This window comes from Perissodus microlepis, chromosome 7 (assembly GCF_051167445.1).
Source record: "Perissodus microlepis isolate ML-2025 ecotype Zambia chromosome 7, ASM5116744v1, whole genome shotgun sequence".
Lineage (NCBI taxonomy): Eukaryota > Metazoa > Chordata > Actinopteri > Cichliformes > Cichlidae > Perissodus > Perissodus microlepis.
Window position 1 is genome coordinate 22,643,801 of NC_140467.1, and position 22,110 is coordinate 22,665,910.

The 22,110-nt window shown below is 38.7% G+C and overlaps 1 protein-coding gene and 1 long non-coding RNA gene across 6 annotated transcripts in view; both read right to left on the reverse strand.

Moving 5' to 3' along the window:
* Nucleotides 1-22,110, reverse strand: part of mgat4c (mgat4 family member C) — a 122,260-nt gene that overhangs the window by 78,616 nt on the left and 21,534 nt on the right. For 2 of the 5 annotated variants that reach the window (XM_084934223.1, XM_084934218.1), the window contains exon 2: nucleotides 13,311-13,552. The exons of 2 other annotated variants lie outside the window; for them this stretch is intronic. The gene's annotated coding sequence lies outside the window, so the exon portion shown is untranslated. Of the gene's footprint in view, nucleotides 1-13,192; nucleotides 13,283-13,310; nucleotides 13,553-22,110 lie in introns of those variants that run through there. One more of the 5 variants, XM_084934220.1, reaches the window with a different exon arrangement.
* LOC146383077 (uncharacterized) lies at nucleotides 19,073-22,008 on the reverse strand. Its single transcript, XR_014800716.1, has 2 exons — nucleotides 21,538-22,008; nucleotides 19,073-20,239 (listed from the first exon to the last, which is right to left on the reverse strand). It is a non-coding gene; the product is annotated as an uncharacterized LOC146383077 (long non-coding RNA).

The window sequence follows — 22,110 nt, forward strand, 5'->3', positions numbered from 1 at the left end:
TACAGTACCTTCACTGTCAATTGAGACGAGTGCTCAGTGTTCCAGCAGCTAGACTGACACGTCATGAGCTACATTAGGATTTTACATCATGCTTTCACTCCTCAGACATTTTTTTTGGAATACAAAGCTGTAGAAAAAGAGCAAGGACAACAAGCAGAATGAAAAAGAAGGCCTGGATCCCTGGACACATTAAGAATGCGTTTTCTCCTTCGAAATCAATAATGTCTCATTGCCTTGAAGATCGCCGGGAATGCCATCGCTTCCAATTTATTCATTCATTCTTCTCAATGAGCACACTGTGGTGATCCCCTGTTTTCCATCCCATCAGCCCTCCTTCTCTTTCCCAGTCCATCACGTGGGAGGTTCCTTTAAGTTGTTAAGATCTCTTCTCTGTCCCTTTAACAATGGTATTTGTCTGAAAATAAGTACACACGGTCAGCCCCGGCAGTCTGCAACTAGAGCTGGGCGATATAAGATTTTTTCATATCACGATATGTTTTTTTCATTTAAGGCGATAACGATATATATCACGATATAAGCCAAAAAACTATATTTGTAAGATTTAAATGTGCCATTGCTCACAAGTAAAATGTGAAATAATCAGCAGCTTGTTTTGATTTAAATATTTATTTCCCATAATAAGTTCAACAGGGTAGATGTACTTAAGGAATATGAGACTTTTTCAGATAAATAAAGGCAAATATTGCAAACTACACAAAAGGCAGCCACTAAAGCGTTTAAGTTTCAAAATAGAACAAACAAAACAGACTACTAAATTGTCAATTCCACTTAGAAACAAAATATTAATTCTAAAAATAAATCTTAGTTTGTTGAGATTGAGCATGCACCGGTTTATTGTATTTCCAGACTTGCTTTCAGCACAATTTACAGTGCGCGCTACTCTGTTTTTTGTCAGACTTGAAATAGCCGAAATACCTTCACACTACAGAACTTCTATGGCTCTTCCGTTCGACAATCTCTCCGGCATTGGAACCATCATCTGTTTTCTCTTCGGTAACCTTCGGTCACGCTCTCGGTTGATTTTTCTCTAGTCGGCACACTCATTTCCTCCATTACCCGGGCGGCACGACGGCTGGCTGCTTCCCAAAACAAATACACATGTGACTAGGGATGGGTATCGTTTAGGTTTTATCCGATACCGGTGCCAAACCGGTACTTTTGAAACGGTGCCGGTGCTTAAACGGTGCTCAAACCGGTGCTTAAAGAATGGAGAACACAAAATTGGTCCAGAAACCTCTCATGTTCAGCTGTTTTTTTTGTAAAAAGATAACAATGTTAGCCTTTTCTGCAGCTATGGGGCATATATGGTATCACTCTTGGCTGGAAGCAGTGCTTAAACAATGGAAAAAACACAAACTTTGTCCAAAAACCTCTCATGTTTAGCTGTTTTCCACTTTTTCTTTGGTCATTTTAGCCTTTTTGGCCAGGGTGAAGGGAGTATCTGCCATCAAACAAGAAGACAGCCGCATGTAACTACGACGGTGTTTGCTAGTTCACCTTACATGCATTAATTTAATAACGTGGTTAGCCTCCTCAACGTAAATTACACACGAACAACATTAAGCTACTCACGCAGAGAAGAACGGCTGCTGCTGCTGCCATCATCATCCGTCATCATTTCTGCTACACTGGCAGGGCTAGGGGCCAGGACTGTACTCTTCGTGTTTTTGGGGGATGTTGCTAACTCCGGGTCCGATAACAGGCAACCCACCCGCAGTAGATGTGCTCGGTGTGAGGTCTCGCAGCAAGCTATCAAATACGGCGCATTTCTCGGCTTTAAAAAAAAAAGCTATGCGTCGCCAGGTGTTTCATCAGATTTGAGGTGTTACCTCCTTTGCACAGTATCACAGTATCACAGTATCAGCTTAAAGCACTTGTTGCAGGCTGCTGAGTTTGCATATTTTGCTGTGAAGTACAGCCAGACTTTGACCGCTTCTCCTTGGGCATTTTTAATCTGTAGCTCTGCTCTAAAAGAACGTACGTACCTGGCCCCGCCTACTATCCTCGGAAACGTAAAATGATTGGCTAGAATCTAAAGTGTATCACAGCTCAGGAAAAAAAGCACCGAAATAAAGCACCGAAATGTGCCCTGTTTTTCGGTCTGGTTACTACCGTTTATGTCAGAACCGGTGCCATCATGGCACCGGATACCGGTACCCATCCCTACATGTGACACTGCGGCTGTGATTGGTTCGGCTCTGCGCTACTTAATTTGGATTGGCTGTTCTTTTTTTTTTTTTTAAAAGGACAAGAGCGGTGAGGCCTATCGCAATAGTTTAATTTTTCTATCGAGAAAAAGTTATTTCGCAATACTTATCGTTATCGTTCTATCGCCCAGCTCTATCTGCAACCCTGGGGCTGTAATTGCTGTAATTTACTCATCAGGCCTCTATTTAATATGCAGCACTAAGTGGGTATTTTTTTCCACACACATCCTTTGTCTCACTTTGTGAAAGCTGTTTGACGAGGAATCATTTCAACCCACTCTTCACTTTCCAACTTCCCCAAAACCTGCTCCGATTTACCTTCAAGGTGCCCTGCGACAGGTCGAGGTTGAAAGTAGAAGCTACTACACACCAGGGACTTCCTAAAATGTATTTACTCCTTAATTATCGACATTAGCCAGAGACGATGTGAATATTCAGGCTCAAACAGCTGCCGCCAGTTTCCAGCCTCTCTCAGAGTCTTCAGAGTGAACTGAAGACGTGAAATATACTCAGACATCACAGAAAGCTACAACCCACCATCTGTGGGCTAAGCACTTAAAGAAATCACCGATCACATAGGTAACTTTATGGGGAAAATGCTCATTGCCAGATGTAGTTTTTAAGAATTGGCAGCCATCATATTTTCATCCTGATGCACCTATAAAACACCATTTGTTTCATGTATTTTTTATTTTTATTTTTTTGGACTAAGCCATAGATTAGCAAGATTCATCTGTTAGTTCTCTCACTGTGAGAATAAAGAATCGTGTTTTATTTTCTGATGACCAAAACACCTGTAACCGCCTTCATTTCCAGAACTTCACAGAAATCTCAGAGGACACTCGTGTGATCGTGTGCTCTCGGTGAATCTCCGTCTGAGTTTGTGCATGTGTGTACACTCGCATCACTTCTGCTGAGCGTAACAATAAAACACAGCTGAACTGTGAAACCCTTACTCAGCAACTTTAATGCTGGCTCTGTGAACAACGGGGTCAGAGCTTACAGTAATTTTTGTTCTCTCTGCATCAATATATGATGCTTCACTGGGGGCAATGAGAACCTGTCCAGAGTTATAAAAGTAATCTATTTGTGCCTGGTGAATGAACACACACTCTTTGAGTGAACACACACCCACACACTGCACACCTTTTGACCCTTCAACAATGTGGGGTGTGAAATAGCAAAGCTTAACGGCTCAATTCCTCACAAAACCACTTAAGTCAACTCTGGTTTATTACAGCTAACGTACGATCTGCTTCCCAGGGTGGCTCCTCATTAAATATGGAGGAAATAAATAACATATCTTAATAAAGTATCTCACTTCTGAAGTGCTGAACCTTAATGTGACCAGTCCTAGTAGAGGGGAGGACTAACACAATTTTGACAGCTCTTTTTTAAAATATATTTGACAGGCTGTGGAACATGGTGAGAAATGTAAGAAGTTTTTTTAGAGAGTGCTGCTCCTCCAGACAGTCTTGACAGATAATTTTTATCTGAACACATCCCAGGGAGAGTTGCAGGCTGTGTAGAGCATCAGAACAACCTTAGCCAAACTGAGCAGAGAGTTCAGAGTCCGGACTACTAATCCAAGCAAATAAACAGAGAAACCAAAGGAGAGCAGCCGAGTCGGTCAGAGGAGCAGACCTGAGGTGGAGCAGTGGGGGTAGATGATGAGAGAGATGGAGGTGTGGCAAAGATGAGTTTTCGAAAAACCTTCATTAGTTGCAATAATTAACTTATTAATTATTTGTTTCTTATTTTGCTTCAGCCAACTGTGAGGGTGTTTTTTTAAGCATAGGCATGTCACCTCTTTAATCTATTTCACAGTGAGTGATCTGGTTTTATACCCTCTTTATTTTAGTGCAACTAAAATGACACATTATCTAAAATTCTTTTTTTTTTTTTAACTTTTCCATAATATTTTCTTCTACAATACTACATATTTTAGCTGTTTTAGCAATTGTGTTGTTGATGTACCTTTTTATTAGTGAATTCAAATTTATATTTTAACTTTATGATGTAATGAATAATCAATGGTATTTAATTAATAATGTAAAAAATTTGCAAAACTAATAAACCTTCTGCAACATCTTAAATACTTCTAATCTAATCTAATCTTTTTTATAATTAGATAATTAGAAAATCCAATGAAAATGAAAATGCCACTTCCTCAGGAAATGACCTCTTTGCCATTGTTGTCACAGGGCACGGTCAAAATGACCCTGGTAATGTAATTTCTAGCATTATAAATTGACAATAATGCAAAGTAATCTCTTATGTTCATCGATTTGCCCGGACAACTAAAGCCACCATTACTGTCACTGTGTATTAACAGACATATGTTGTGTGGGTGTGTAGATATCTGAGCATAAAAGCATAATAAATTGCTGCTCCTCTGATGCTGCTTAATTTAAGCCAGCCACTTGGGATGGTGTCGTTTATATGAGCATCTGTTTACCGTCGAACACCACTATATGTATTTATGGTAAGATAATATGTGAGAATGCTTTTGTCAAAATATTGTAACCGCAATTAATCACAACTTTAAACACTGGCTGGTACCATTCAAAATGAATGGATTAATAATTCAACAAGAGCTGTTAGAGAACGCAAGCTAGTTTTTAAAATATGCTTGGTGTGCAGTGTTGTGGGTTTTCTGAAAGGTGATAAATATTTATTTTTTAATAAGCTGAATTCCTTAGAACAATCACGGCGGAGATGAGGAAGGTGGTCTTTTATCTGCTTTAGAGGGGTGTTGCAGGTGTTGCTTCCTACAAATTTGTTTGCCAACTAGCAAAATTCATTTTTGATATTCAGGATTTGTTTAAGCTAAAATATATTTAATAAATCATAATGCAACGTGACTTGCATTCTAACTGGGATATTTAACTGTCCAATTACAAAAATTCTTTGGTGACTGAGTTACATTTCCAAGCTTTCAAATCAAGTCAAATTGTGTAACAATGTATATTTAACCACTAATTCTACAAGAGAAAGCTAAGATCTTTGATCTTGTTGTATCTTGTTTTATTGAAACAGAACACATTAATTCAACATTACAATTCAGCAGTAAAGCTGTTTCAACAGTTTCTCAGTCCATTTAGTTAAGCTTTCACAGTTTAAAGTCCTTTCCAGTTTCTTCAGTTCTGTTGTGCAGAACTTACTTAGACCCTCCCGTCTCTGACAACACTGACAATGGTAATGGTAAACAGTTTGATTTCATTGTATCCACTTCAAAGAAAGTTTCACTAACACAGCAGCGCTTACTGACAGGAAAATTCAATAATTCACCTCAGTGACTCATTTAGACGTGTTTTGGGATTCTTTCATGAAGTTTTACATCTTCTTCCAGAGTAAATAGATGTGGACACTCGTCCTACACTCATGACAGATTAATGGCAGCCATAGTTGTTTGTCCTACATTGCCCACCGTAGCTCGGATTATACAATTAAATTGGGAGGAATAAGAAAACAGAATTCAGTTGCTTGCAATTTGCAATCTACTGCCATCTAGTTGTGAGATTTTACACACTGTACCTTTAAAAAAAGACATATTTTAAGAAACAGTCTCTTTAACACTTATGGTTAAGATCCATCCACCTCATCCATTTTCTTCTGCTTATCCAATTTCACATAGAAATCACAAGTTACAACAAAGCCAAGACACTAAAAATTCTTATGAGCAGCTCTTCAAATGTTTCTTCTCTACATGTTTTGCAGAAGCACCTGCACTTTCGATTGCCTAAGAATAACAGTGACTTCTATTTTATCCCACTGGACACATTGAAGAGCTTTGCAGATGGTCACATGCTGTGTTGCCTTCTTATGAAAAAGCACCACAGGCTACATTTGGGGAGGTACACTCTACAGGCAGGAAGCTTTATTGACAGCTCAAATGATAGAGGCTGCTGAAGTCCGCTTCTGGCAAAATGCAACAAAGCTGGCTACTACTTATATATGGCACATTCAATATTCACACCTTACCTCTATCTGTCAAATCTACCTTAGTCTTCCTCCTTTCATTTTATTGTTATATAGTAGCAATTCAAAGAATTTGCCTATATAACTATCTGAGATAATAAATAATTATTTCCTGAAAAGTTCTCTGAATGCATATATTTTTAAAAGTTTTTTTCCTTAATAGAAAAAAAGTTTGGATAATATGCCACATTAGTGTTCTGTTGATTTATGATCTAAGAAGTTACGTGTTATCATCCTCCAGCTTAGTAGTGACTTTCAAATGCACTATGCAACCATGAAGACCCTTTACCCCTGCAGCAGCTCCAGAGCCGGGTGACCCTAATTACAGTGTTGGCTTTGCTGCCAAACTATCTCATTGGAAACCAGCCACAGCTTTGGCGACCCTGGCATACGAGCTGTTCCCAATGGAAAGCAATTTAATGCTTGACTGCTCAAGGAACAAAATATATGCAGCACAAGAAATCCCTTAGATAAATTAGAGTAGGCAAGTGGACTCTGTTAGACCTTTATTTGAAACCTTATAAGCCACATGTCACCTTAGAGGTGGCATGAAACCAAAACATGGCAGAAAGCAGCTGAGTTCTAAGCAGTGGGAGACTTCTAAAAGAAGAGCGGTGCACCAACATACTGACAGGAGGAAAACCCAACTGTACAGTACAGTCGAGTTTCAAAGCAACCAACCAAGTTAGGATTGTTTATTTTTGGCCTTTTTGAAAAGAAAAGACTTCCAGGAATAATACATGGCTAGACTGTTGTTTAAGAGAAAATAATTACTCCTCCAATGAAGTACTTGAAGTGAATGAAGTAATGAAGTACGTGTTCTGTTTGTCGTTCAGCGAAAAACAAAACCTAATGTTGTTCCTGCTCCCAACTGCCTAGTGACATAACACAGTATTAAATGAAGTAATAAACAAGAATATCAAAAGCTCCCCTATAAAGTTTCTTGTTCATCTACATTCTAACAAAAAAAATGTAATGAATCATATTCACATAAGTTTTGACCACAAAGTAAGTGCTCTCTGAATTCCTCAGTGAAGTAGGATTAAAATAATAAGCACGTGGAGAAGACAATCATTTCTCTTTCTTCTTCTGTTTATTGCTCATTAAGCCACTGTCTCTGCATAATTCATCCTTTTTATACTAGATAAAGGTTATTTACACCTCATGCCATAATTTTGATACAAGTGACAAAGTCTGGCAGCAGTCTGACTTAACAATTTGCACATAGTATGCTGATTTGACAAATCAGTGGTCAATAATTCAAACAGCGACTGTTTCTGTTATATAACTTTCATTTATTTTTTAATAATTTGTTCTTATTAACACTGAACTTACCAGACTGGACTGTGTCTTACTGACAACCTTCAGGCAGTGCTACCTGATTTGTTAATTAAATTATTCATTTCTGTTTTTGTAATGTAATGCAATGACCAAGTACTGAAGTCAGCTGTACTTTAGTGACAGGTCAGAGTTGTTAAGGGGACTTAACAACTGGAAATGAACCAAAAGTAAAAGATGTCCTGACTTATCATTCTAATAAAGATATTGTTTCTAAATGCTTTTAAGGTATTGCCGCTCATATATTGAAGATAATAATAATAATAATAATGGATTGCATTTATATAGCGCTTTTCAGGGCCCTCAAAGCGCTTTACAATTCCACTATGCATTCACTCTCACATTCACACACTGGTGATCATAGTAATGTTCTCAGAAATACTTCAAAAGTTGTAACAGAAAATGACCCTCTCAAGTATAGTGGGAAGTATGGTTCAGAAGCAAATTAGTCTGGATTTTGAGGTGCTCAGTTAGAGTTAAGACCACGGTGACCTTTAGATTGAAACGATGTCCTGGGGAGTCAGACCCATTAAGCACAGTAGCCAGAGTGAGACCCACATTGAGAATCCATCTCTTTAGATTAGCCAACAGCAAACAGGCCAATGACTGTTTCAAGCCTGCTTCAAGGCATTGCATATGTCATTCCACCCAGTCTCCTGCCTGGGTGGAATGACATATGCAATGCCTTGAAGCAGGCTTGACAATATAGTACCATTTTCCCTTCTGAAAATTGGAGTTGTGCTTCCATCTAACCTTTTTTTATTTTTTACAAAAACATACAAAGGATACATACTTTCCCACTAGGCAAAGATAAGACTAGACCGCATTGTAATTGTGCTTGCACTAGGCACAGTTTCTTTGTTCAATTTGTTTGTACCATTGTCTATTCTTGCCACTTGCCTGTAAGCCTCACACAGCCCTTAACGACTGAAATGGGAAAATTTTAAGATCACGCTACTTCTACTTCTTCCAGGCCAAGTATGCATGTCGCTCTTGCACTTTCCGTCTCTCTCTTCGTGTATACACACTTGAAAAGGCCTCATGCTGAGCAAAATCAAGTTCATGATTTTGTGCACTTTGCGGCTCCATCCTCTCATATGTACTATAGATTTGTTATTTACCAATCTCATCAGTTTTCACAGAGGAAGCTGTTGTCTAGGAATTTGTGGAGTGGCGATCACACTATATGATCTATGTGCTCTAGTGCAACTGAAGCTCTCCGGGGCTTACCTACCCGACCGGGGACAGTTTGCTTTGCTGTGCCTGGGCATGACACACAGAGATCATAGTAGACAAACAAACTGGATTTTGAAGGTCACTTTGCTTGTGAGTACGACCTTAGCTGTTGCAGAATGTTAACTAAACCTTTACATATACATACTGTAGATCTACTGTACATCTAAAATACAGCTTAATTAGAAGACAAATGATTGCAGACTTACTCATTTATATATTCAACTCAGTGTTATCCCATCATCACATTTTTAGGGTTTCTATAGTCAGTAACTGATACTTTCAATACCTAAGGGTTATTTTTTCTGTTGCCCAAAGCTGCATAATATGATTTTACATGGCTCAGAAACTAAGAGGAGTATTAAAAAAGAGACATAGTGAGACCACAAATCTAACAACCTAATGTATTGCAAAATACATTATCCTAGTAAGCACAGGCAAAAATGTCTGATTTAAGCGGGCTGATTAAATGAATTAAATGTTGTTACCAACTCTACAAACATTTCTCTTCTAATGGCCTTTCCAACTTACACATGGTGTGCAGAGTCCACTGAATAGCTGTCTTTTTATTTATTCTTTTTAATTTAATTTATTCTTTGTCTGGGAGGATAAGCGGAGCACAGCTGAGTGACTATTTCAGGTTTGTTAATATTCTGCTTTGTTTACATTTGAAAGCTTCTTGAATTTTTTATGAGGATATATAAAGAAAGATTTCATCAATTTTTGGGGGGGTTGTTTTCCAACAATTTAACACAGTATAATATTTTGTGTGATTTTATTTTGTATTCATATTTAGGTTATTTATTTGAAACTGACCAAAGAAAGACTTCACATTTTAGACCAGCCAGAATTAGGATTTTGTTTATTATATATAACTAATACCTAATTTTATTATTTAAAATAGTGTTCTGTAATGTTCTACAGCACACTTATCATGTTCAAATTCTGACAGAACAGAAAACAAATATTTAAATTCTAAATTAACTATAAAGCATAACTTCAGTTAGGAGTAAAAATGACATTTTAAGCTTGACAGAAAAAGCTATTTTATTTATATTGACTATTGATTTATACCTGTCACTACTATACTACTATCTCTACCAGCCCTATGTCAGTGTTTTACTCTAAAGGTAACACCAAATCTGTAAATGATGCCAAGCAATACCCTTTTGTAGTACTGTTTGTTGTTGAACAGTCATCTAGGTTTGCCTCTAAGTGCTGAGTATATTTACCCTCTATCCAGTGCTATGCTTTGTTGCACTCTGTGAAACAAGGAAGAATTCAATTACATGGTGGCCGAGGCCCTGACAAGAGCTCACTCTTGTTTCAATCACCCCACAGGTAGATATGGGGATGAGAGGAAGTGGCATGCCAGTTACCACACCATGGACCACAAGGAAGCAATGAGGCGTAAGGAGGCACTCAGAAGGTGGTGGTCAGTGGCATGGAAAGACCAGCAGGAGCAGGAGTCCTGTTCATCAATAAACAGCATCTTTGTCTGTTAAGAGAACTTTATTTAGAAAATCTAGAAATATAAAACACGAAGATGGGCAAAGTAACAGTGTTTCAAAAGAAACAAAATAAAGTAGATAATATCAAATTTGCATGTTTGGAGTTCTGTATAAATTTAATATTATATTTTAATGACCCAATGCACGGCATGGAGAAAAAACTATTTTAAGTATGGTACATTGCAATATTTTATGGCCTTTTTATTCCTAAGTTGCATTAGCTTTTTTTTCTTCCTTTTTTCAAAGACTTCTTGAGTTCAATTTTACATTAAGCACATTTGAAAACTAATGGATTCATGAACAGACTCAAAGAAAAAGAACACCATCAATCACCACTATTGCCACACTTTTCATTGTGTTCATAATTTTACTGTACAAACAACTGTGGGTCCATGGCTGCAGAGCCCATTTAAGGCACTAATCAACCATGTTATGAGTCCACAATGATAATTAATGGGTTATACTGGTAGTCGGAGGGCATCATGGAATCAGAGCAAACTGTTGTTTGTGAAGCCCTGTATATTTCTCCATTTTCCTCTCCATAATGTGCTATTATTGTGTGCATTTCTTGGGGCTGGACTGTCTCCGGTGATTGAATGCCACTGTGTCCTGGAGGAATCCAGATCATTTAACTGCTATTGTCTTCAGTTCCCTATGGACACTTTTGTGTGAATGTCTGTGTGCCTGCGCATATTGCCTATAAATGATATAAATGGTTAAAGCCTATAGAGGGATATTGGGAAAATAAAAACATACCAACAGGCTGGGTGACAATGACAGTTTACTAAAGAGTGGGGTGTTAAAAGGTGCATGGGAGGCAACTTTTAGCAATGCTGGTGAGAAAGTGTAAAAAAAGTACCAAGATTCAAGTACAACAGAAGGATTGTTGAGTGCGAGAGCAGGTGACCGGAAAGATAAGATCATGGGAAAGCTGGAAACCTGAACCCTCCATAGCTTATTACCGAGACTATGTGAAGTATCCTCTGAAGGTCTACTAGAAGACGTGAATGCAGCATTACGGGCAACCATCACAGTGGCAGACATCTAAGAAAGGGTCTCCAGGATGAAGAATTGGACAGCATCAGGGCATGACATGATTCATGCCTACTGACGGAGAAGCTCTCTGCACTCCATGAGCACCTGGCAGCACACATGAACCAGCTGATAATAGATGAGGCACACCTGGAATGGCTAACTGAAGGCAGGACATCTAGATTGACCCATCCAACTACCGTCCAATAACCTGCCTCAGTACCACATAGAAGCTCCTGTCAGACATCATAGTGGGTAAGATGGACAGGCACATGGCTCAATACATGAGCTCTATCTACCACAGACTAGTAGACAGAGCAGTAGACTGAGACTGCAAGACCAGACTGACCAACCTGTTCATCACCTGGATTAACTACAAGAAAGCCTATGACTCAGTGCTCCCACATGGATCCTGGAATGCCTCGTAGTGTAAAAGATCAACAGGACACGAAGAGCCTTCATCAGTAAATTAATGGGGATGTGGGGAACAACACTAGTGAACAACTTAAGCCAACTGGACAAATCATCATGAAGTGCAAGATCTATATAGGTGATACTCCATCCCAACTGCTGTTCTACATAGGCCCGAACCCCCTGAGTGAGATCATTGACAAGACTGGCTGTAGAATGTAGTGGAGACTGAACTTCCAGAAGGCAACATTGCAGACACTGAGGACAGCTACAAGTACCTGGGAATCCCACAGGCAAATGGGAATCACGAAGAGGCCTCTAGGAAAGCCGCAACTGCCAAATACCTGCAGAGGGAAAGGCGTGTCCTGAGGAGTCAGGTGAATGGAAAGAACAAGATTTGGGCAGTTAACACCTACACTCTGTTGGTAATCAGATAACCCCCTGGAATAATAATAATAAGGTGGCCAAAGCGGAGGTAGAAGCCACTGACATCAAGACAAGGAAGCTCCTGACCATGCATGGAGGGTTTCAAGGCAAGTCCAGCACTCTGAGACTGTACCCTAACTGAAAATATGGAGGACGTGGACTTTTTTTTTTTTTTTTTTTTTTTACAGCGCATTGTGTTCTGTGTCCTGATTGGCTGTAGACCATTGTCAGTCAATCTCATGCTGTGGTCCTGTACAGTACAGAATGCATTCAGCTTGTTAAAATTACATACATCTTCTATCGCTAGCAGTGTGACTCTGAAGTGCTGTACTGTATGTTTGTAAGTTTTCTCCCCAAAAAACACAACAATGTCGATGAAACGTTTTCCACCATCAAAGGAACCTGTGGGTGTCTTTGGTTTCATTCTATAATACTGGACTTATTTTTCTACGAAAGTTTGAATTTTGAGAGTGTTTAAACAAGACAGAAAAGTGTGAAAATTTTCATGCCTGTCTGGTTTACAGCTTTAAAACATCTATAATGATTGTTAAAAATAAAGTTGGCTACTTCACGGATTTCACCCATCGCGGCTTAGTTTTAGAACGTAACTACAGTGATAAACGAGGGACCACTGTATATCCAGCAGAGCTCTGAAGGACCTTCAACAGCATTCCAAGAGAGAGTGGGGACATTGAGACCAAATGGACCATGTTCAGCACCTCCATTGCTGAAGCCACTGCACTGAGCTGCGCAAGGTGGTTGATGCCTGTCGTGCTGGTAACCTCCAAACCAAATGGTGGACACCAGAGGTGAAGGAGTCCTATCGGGCTTGGTTAGCCTGTGGGACTAACTATCAGGCTTATCATATCATAGCTACCGATGGGCCATACAGAAAGCGGCTCGGGCAGTGGCTGAAGCAATAACTCGAGTGTGGGAGGAGTTCAGAGAGGCCATGGAAAAAGACTTTCGGATAGCATTGAAGAGATTCTGGCAAACCATCAGGCAACTCAGGAGGAGAAAGAAGTGCTCTACCTGCTGACTTTGACTGAGAAAATTGTCGGGCGGAAGGAATACTTCGAGGACCTCCTTAATCACACTGGCACATCTTCCATGGAGGAAGTAGAGTCTGGGGATGAAGGGGATGACTCACCTATCTCCAGGAGCAAGGTCACTAAGGCAGTTAAACAGCTCCTTGGTTGCAGAGCCTCTGGGGTGGATGAGGTCCACCTGAGTTCCTGAAGGCTCTGGATGTTGTAGAGCTGTCTTGGTTGACACACCTCTACAATGCCTCTACAATGTTGAGTGGAGATGAGGGGCGGTACCTCTGGATTGGCAGACTGGGGTGCTGGTTACCCCCGGTCCTCCAGTCCCCTTTCTTTCCTGATGTGTAACCTAATGGGTAGGGGAGACAACGTATAGCATAAGTTGAGGACAAGATTGCCTTACCTGTGTTTTCTCTTGATAATGTGCCAGAAAAAGAGTCCTCAGGTATCCTGAGTGCCCTGAGTGCCCTTTTAAAGATATTCCAAACAGGAAAATATTTGATTTAATAATTGTAATTATTGTAATTATGTCTACAATATTGATCAGATGTTAGTAAAAGTTATTAGATAAGATGTGTGTGTAGTTTAGTTTTGTCACGATCCTGGGTTTGGTGACCGAGTGTTTTGTGTTTAAGTTATACTCCTTGATTATTTGTTATTCATGGCTTTGGTTTTGTTGATGGTTTTCTGTTCATTTTATATTTGTAGTTCTAGCTCCTAGTTTCGGTCACTGTGTCTTCCCTGTGTTGCATGTTTCATATCCAGTCAGTCATGTCTCTGTGTCAAGTCCGTGTCTCTGAGTCTACGTCTTTGCGAATGTCTCGTGTTTCCTGCTTGACTTTGATAGTCTTTGTCTTATGTCAGTGTATTCTGGTTTGCTTCCTTTGTCTCATTATGTCTAATTTGTCCCAACTATTTTCCCATCTGTTCCCCATCCTCTCCTGTATTTAAGCCCTGTGTCTTCCTCTGTGTGTTGCAGGTTCATCTGTGTTCCACTCGTTGTATTTCTCAATGTTCCAGCCTCCATGTTCCTCGTCACTTGTCTTCAGGTTCCCATCTCAGGTTTTTGTTTCATCTCGCAGGTTTCTAGTCCCAGGCTTTTGTTCCTTTGTATCATTTTTTAGTTTCACCCAGTTTGGGTTTTGTTTTAGTTTAGTCGCTGCCATGTTCAGCTTTTGTTTGTATTTCGTTTTCCCCACAGTGAATAAAGCTCACTCGCAATAAGCATTCGTCAGTGCCTGCACTTGGGTCCTTTCTCTCGCCACTCCACATGTCTGTCGCCGCAGCCGTGATAAGTTTAGTAACCTCAGATAATGGTATGGCTTGAGAATCAATTAGTTGCCAGTTAACATAAGAGGCTGTTGTTGGAACCATGTCCCACCGCTGGGCTATATTGTTTTATTTTGTTTTATATTATGGTATGTTTAATGTCCGTGAATAAACACATAGTTGGTCTGCATAAGTCATTGTTAAGTGGCATTCCTCTAAAAATGTTCAAGTACAAAGATTGGTCTTAAAATGAGCAGAAAAGTAGTTAGTGTCATAAGAAAAACTTCTTGAAAGCCTGGAATTTCATTGGTCAAAACCACTTTAAAAATTACAACAAAGCCTGGCTCGCTAGTCAAATTTACACAAGAGCATCATAGAGACACACACACACACACACACACACACACACACACACACACACAGTCAAAAATCTCAAATAAAGCTGTAAGGGAAGAAACAAGAAACTTCAAATCTTAAAACCCAATCACCCTGTCCCTCCATGGCATACCTTTATCTAATGGAAAGCATATTTTGCAAATACATTACATGTCTGATTTTGGCAAAGTCAAACATGCCCGATTACATGCACGGATAAAATTTGTTTATATGAATAAAAATTTCTATTCTATCCCAGAGTATTTTATTTTAAGATTTGTTTAGGTATTTATATCTGTAAATTCACTGGTCAAATGATCTGATGAGACTAGTTGAATGTTGAATCAATGAATGATAAAAATACCAAGCAGGAACGGCAGAATCAGAAGATTTTCTAATGCTTCATGTAGAATCTGAGTCATGAATAAATTTTAAACACTTTTGTGGCTTTGGTTGCTTTAATATCCCAAAAGAGCCTTTATTTTCTTCTCTAATCTTCCATTCAAGTTGTATCTTGGATACAAAAGAAAAATTACAACTATAGTTCAATACAACCTCACTGAGAGTATCACCTTAATTATTCAGACTACTAAGCAGACTACTAATAGTCACATGGCATAATATTCAACAAGGGCCAGGAGTTTTCTGTTATAGGAATACATGCATTGGTTTACTCAACTTCTGACTACTGACATGCTGACAAGATCTGCTGCCATGTGAGATCTTGTTTTGATCGGACCTAAAAGCTTTCTTTAGCAACAAAGTTTCTGGTTAAAAAAAATGTGATCGTGGTTTGTTTTTTTTAATAAAATGCTGTTATTGATTCAGTGATTCTGTTGACTATGGTGTGAAATTTTTATTTGCGATGTACAAGATTATACATTTCTTCAGATCCAGAGCTCAGTAAATGGCATGAGAACATTTCATGTCCTTGTTCATTTTGTTCTATTGATTATTTGCTAATAGCAAGAACAAATGCACATCAAATCTTCAAAACGAGGAGTAAGCTAAACTGTCAAGTTGTGAAAAGGATAAAATCGTTCTGAAATAATGGATAATGAAGTCTGTTGATTCCTATTGCTGTTGCTATGTAAATAGTGTTTTTGGCAGTTCAGTTATTGTCCTAGCTCATGCCATGGTTACCAGAGCAGATGTTAGACTCCATTTAGGCAAGGCCATTTAGGTTATGGTTTTTTCCTAACCCAACTCATCAACTCCCTCTTTGAAAAAAGAGTGAGCAGTAAACTAAACACTGACTGAGACATATGACTGAGGTATGGCTCTCTAATTTATGCATAACAAAGAGGTAGCCATACTGAGTTTTTCATTTCTCTACTCACTTAACCACCAACTAGGTCACTTCTTTAGCTCTGCCTCGTCTCATTAAATTCTCAATTATTCATTGTGGGCGTATATTTTTCAGTCCCAGTTGGTTTACAGCTAATCCGCTTATAGCATGCCTTTACTTGCCTAACTGACTCTAACTGGCCATAATCGACAGGGGAAGCAGTATATCTGACGAAACAAATGGACTAACAAACAACCTGCATTGTCTTTTATACAGGTTTGTCCAAATCCAAAGATATTATTTTAAAGTGACAGTTGATAGAGTATGTGCAGACAATTACTTTATCGCAGAAAACAAATCAAATAATCAGTTATCAAATAATCTATTATATTACTTAGCACCAAAACAATATTTAAAAACTAAATTAATAATTACTACTAATAAAGGCATTCTAGTTCTTGCTTGTATGAGTGCAACCAGTAAAAGGTTTGGTTTTTAGTGATTATGTTCTACAATGCAAGCACTGAAACATTATATCAATTAACAAAACATAGCAGAACGGCAATACGGTGGCACGGGGGTTAGCACTGTTGCCGCACAGCAAGAAGGTCCTGAGTTCAATTCCACCATGAGGCCAGGGTCTTTCTGTGTGGAGTTTGCATGTTCTCCCCGTGTTTGCGTGCGTTCCCTCCGAGTATTCTGGCTTCCTCCCACCATCCAAAGACATGCAGTTTGTGGGGATAGGTTAATTGATTAATCCAAATTGCCCAAAGGTGCGAATGGTTGTCTGTCTCTGTGTGTTAGCCCTGCGACAGACTGGCGACCTGTCCAGGGTATACCCTGCCTCTCGCCCTATGACAGCTGGGATAAGGTCCAGCGGCCCTGAAAAAGATAAGCAAATGGATGGATGGACAAAACGAAGCTTATAAAAAATTGGTGACACAGCATTTGTTTAAGTCTGAACACCAAAGACAATGTTTTTTTTCTTCTTTTTGTATAAGCTTAAAACTAATGTGCTATCAAAGGTAACCAGAATGCAGGGACCATAAACTAAGCCCAACACCTCTTAGACTTCCAGACTACATGTCTGCCCTTGCTCTGCTACCAGGAAAATCATTTCAAAATACAGCACACTGACCTGGAGTCGAACTGAAATCATCAGTAGCATACAGTAAAGCTGTAAATGCAGTTTGTTCATAGTGATTGCCGTATTCAGTGCACCCTTTTAAAATCATTTTCATTCACAATGAAACGGTCTTGGAGCCCCCCACCACCACCACCAGCACCACACGCGTGCACACACACACACACACACACACACACACACACACACACACACACCACCACCACCCACCACCAAACACACACACACACACACAATAATTCAGTGGCAAATGGATTTTTGCTTCAGTACAAAAAACGCTCAAACACCAGCAGTGTTTCCCACATATTATGGGCACACACATCTATACTGGGCCTACTTTTGTCCTTTCCAATCTTCTCCAGTTCTTTCTATTCATCTACTGGTGCTTGGCTCTGATTACTGGATATCAGGTCTGGGCACAGGCTAATCATGTGTCCCACAGGCTCATTAAGACTCCAACAATCTGAGAGTAGCACATTATCCCAGACATACTCTGGTGTGGCATAGCAGCTTGAATGCCATGTCCATGGAGAGTGAGAAACCACTGGTGCTTGGCCCATCAGTTTCTTTCAGCTGGGTTTTGGCTTTGTGAAATCATTTCACATCTCTAAACATGTTCTTTCACAAGCCATAATCCATCCATTCCCAATTTCTTAGATAGCCCATTGACAGCGTGCACAGGAACAGGTGAAAAGTAACCTTGCTCCAAAAGAGTATATATATAATTTCCTCTTTGAGCTGTGGTAAAGATTCCAGCAAACGACTTATAGGTGAGGCTTTCAATTCAGACAAGGCTTTCCATTAAAAAAAAGAGAGAGAGAAGCAGAACTGCATTAAAGTTTGATGAACTAGTTCATGAAATATGGAAGGGCGGATAAAGTGGATGTTAATAGGTTGCCTATGGGTGCACCAAGCCTCTAAGTGAGGTGAGCCCCTCTCCAGCAGAAACAACTATTAAAGAGACAAGTGCATGTGTAACTGTGTAATATACCAAATCTGTCCTTAATGAAACAAATGTGGAGCTGTAGAGTTTGCACAGTATCCAACAGATGGATTAGTAAAACATTTAAAAAGTAATGGATAGTCATTACCCACATACTTATTGCTGTCTCTCTCTAATTGTACACTCAATAACAGGCTTCAGATTCACACACTGCTAAACAATGATATCAAAGCCACAGGTGCAAAACTACACAATTCCAAAACTACACGTAATATTAAACTTTTATAACTAATGTCACACTGTAAAAAAATATTCCGTAGAAAAACGGAAAATGTCCTGGTAATTTTCTGCCAGTACATTTTCTGTTTTTTTACGGAAGTTTGACGGACTTTTCTGTAAATGATAAAACGGAAAATTCTGTAGATTTACAGCATACTCTCTGTACTATTTACGGACATTTCCTTCAGCTATAAAACGGAAAATTCCGTTTATTCACAGTATATTTTCTGTATCATTAACTGATATTTTCCGTTAATAGAAAAATTTAAATTTCTGTTTATATTACTATTTCCAAGCACTTCTTTTCACTGTAACTCATTAAATATAGTTCTTTATATCCTTAAATGTACATTTCTATGCAATTACAACCTAGTACACCATGTACTCAAAAATTCATAAATTAAAACTTTTTAAATTAATTTGTGCTTCGTACACAACAACATTGGTACAATTAATGTTAAATATTCTTTTATTCTCCTTAACTCAAACACTATACTAAAATATAACGACAGCATCCATCTTGTCATAAAACGACTAAACAGCTGATACATGAACAAAATAACTCACAAGCTTTCAAATTTGAGCATTTTTATTTCCTTGAAATCAGGTTGCCCTCATGTAAATGTGTTTATTTACATTCATTCAAGTGGCTACCAAGTGTTTTCTTCAAACAGGACACCTGACAAACAAAAAATGTCATATTTAACGATATGTTCACATTTAATAATATCCAGAGTACCTTTTAGTTAGAATCACTGCCTTGTGGTAGTTTTGCCTCAGCCAAATGGTTAAGGTGTGGTTTACATCCATGTCTGTCCACTTATGATACAGTATACACATGTAGTCAGTTATAGCCAAACACCTTTGGTTACTGAATTGCATTCACTTCATTAATGAAGTGAATGTAATTCACATTTGTGTGAACATTTGTCTGAGATTAACTCTTTGGGGTCTTTACCTTACAATATAACATACTTGAGTCAAAATTTGTTGACTGTTTAAGTGGTGCCACATGAATAAAACTGAACAGATCTAAAGAAGATGTTCCTGAACTTTGGGTTTATTCGAACAGGACGGATGGATAACCACAGGACTTTTCCCCATATGATAACTACAACACAAAATAAATTAAGACAGATTACTGTCCCAAACTCAAAGATAAAAGTGTATTTACTGGACTTGTTTTGTCAGTGAGGAGCAAAGTACAATTAGAAGTGCTTGTTCTGATGAAAAGTTAAACTGTAAACAGCAGCGTAGTGAATAAGGATCTGTATCCACGAATCCTCAGCAGTGACAACACTTAAACATCATAGTTCGAAATCCTTAATGCACACCTTTTCTCCACGGTGTTCAAATGCTCTTAGCTGTTTAAGTAGAGGAAAAAGTCTGACATATTTCATGACCATTAAATGTTAGACAAGGCTCTGAAAACAAGGTTACGGTTACAAACAAAAACCTCTGCTTGTGCGCACACACCCTAAATCACAACAAATAAGACAATAGTAAGACAAATTACTACAAAGTCTTGTTACCACTCTTCATATACCAGTGTGACAAAGTCCTGAATGCAGCCTGCATGTTAGTACATCAAGGTCCATCTGAGCTTTAAATAAAATACACTCAGCTTTTCCTTGGATTTTCAGAGTTGCTCAGTTCATACAGGAACTGCAGCAGTCGGGGTTAACGTGTCGCTGTGTTGCTCCTCCATGTCAGCCATTGAGACTAGTCGCAATTTATTCTGAGGAAAAAAAGAGAAACAACAAGACATTTTTAAAAAGTTTGTATTTTTACAATTTTTTTTTTACCTAGAACATAAACAACATAAACAAAAAAAGGATTAGGGCTGTGCGATATGACGATATATATCAGATGACGATATAAAAATGTCTATCGTTTCATATTATACACTATTGTTTGTTTTGTGGTGTTGCAAAATAAACTGTTTACGGCAATATTTTTTTCATGATTTTGATGGTCACTGTAGTTGCTATATTATTTCTTAAAGTTCTCTCTTTCTCTTATACTTACAATAACCACACTATGGACGGACAAGTGACTGTTTTTACGCGTACTTTCGTTACCAACAATGACGGTAAAACCATTGTGTGGCTCCGCCGTCCGCTTGTTTATTTTCCACATAGACCTTTCACAATAAAGTTCAAGTTTCTGTTGAGACTTTTCAAAATAAACTGAAATGATATACATTATTCTCAAACATAAAATTTCAGAATATGCATCAAACAAATGACCTCAAATAAAAACATGAAGTGACTATAAATGGCGCTTACAGTCACCACGCAGATGAAGGCACAGAGAATACCAGCATGGCCAGCAAGGATGAGGCAGAACCAGCTAGCTCCAAACAGAAGGACCAGTCAAAAGAAATCAAGGACCTTATTGTTAAACGAGGGGCTACCTCTGTAGCATGGACATGGTTTGGTTATGAAAAGTCTGACACGCCCCAGAAAACTGTACTATGCAAATTATGCCACAAACTGGTCCCCACCACCACTCAAACACGACAAACCTCTTTAACCACCTACACAAGAATCACATGAAAGAGTATGGAGAGAGTTTACGAATGAGAAGCAAAAAAGAGCTGTCAGGTGCTCAAAGTAATCCTTAGACTCAGACGTTAGAACAGGCTTTTCCTCGCAGCACGCCGTGTAATAAATACTCAGAAAGAAAATGGCGGCCGTTTAAACTCATGTCTAAAAATGTATAGTTTCACGCATCGGTCAAAACACTCGACTCCAGGTACACGACACCCAGCTGGAAACACTTCACATAAGTCGAGTTGCCCGAGAATCACAGAATTTACAGAAAATGCACTATTTTGTGATATATATCGTTATCAGGAGAGATATGTCTTACATTGGGATGTGAGATTTTGGTCATATCACACAGCCCTACAAAGGATTATAATTCACGTAGAGTTGCATACATATAACACCATTCTGTTGCAACAAAAGCAGTTTATAATTAAAGTAACATACATACCTTGAAAAACTAAATCAACCACAACATTAAACTCACCTTGTTTCTGTAGAGAAGGTGATCAGGGTTTTTCTTCATTTCCTGAGACCAGCTGCTCTGGATCATCACCAGCTTGTATCTTCATCTTTTTTTTCACTCGGGGAAGTCTTTCCTTTTCTTGGCCATTGGTCTGCACTGGAAAACCAAAGTGTGTGATCAAAGGTGAAATAAGGGATATTTTCCCACTGCAGGACTTAGAGTGCTTCAAGTAGTGATAGCTGTTGATCCATTTCTCAAATAATCTGTAAGGATCTGGATTTTTAAGAAAGATACAAATATCTCTGCTTATATTTGGCTAAAAGCTTGATATAGTCACAACAGTTTATAATATGTCAGCATCCCCCACAAGGCATATAAAGCCCCTGCACACCAGCACTGCGCTTACATTATAGTTCAATCAAGAAATAGTTATTATTGATTTATTATTGATTTTTTTTAGTAATAATTATTAGTATTTAATCACATTAGCACAGTGGGGTGACAAAAATATTCCACATACTAGAAATGCTGCTCAGCATTTCATAAATTACATTTTCAACAAATGTTGGAGTAACAACACGGAAAATGTGTCTA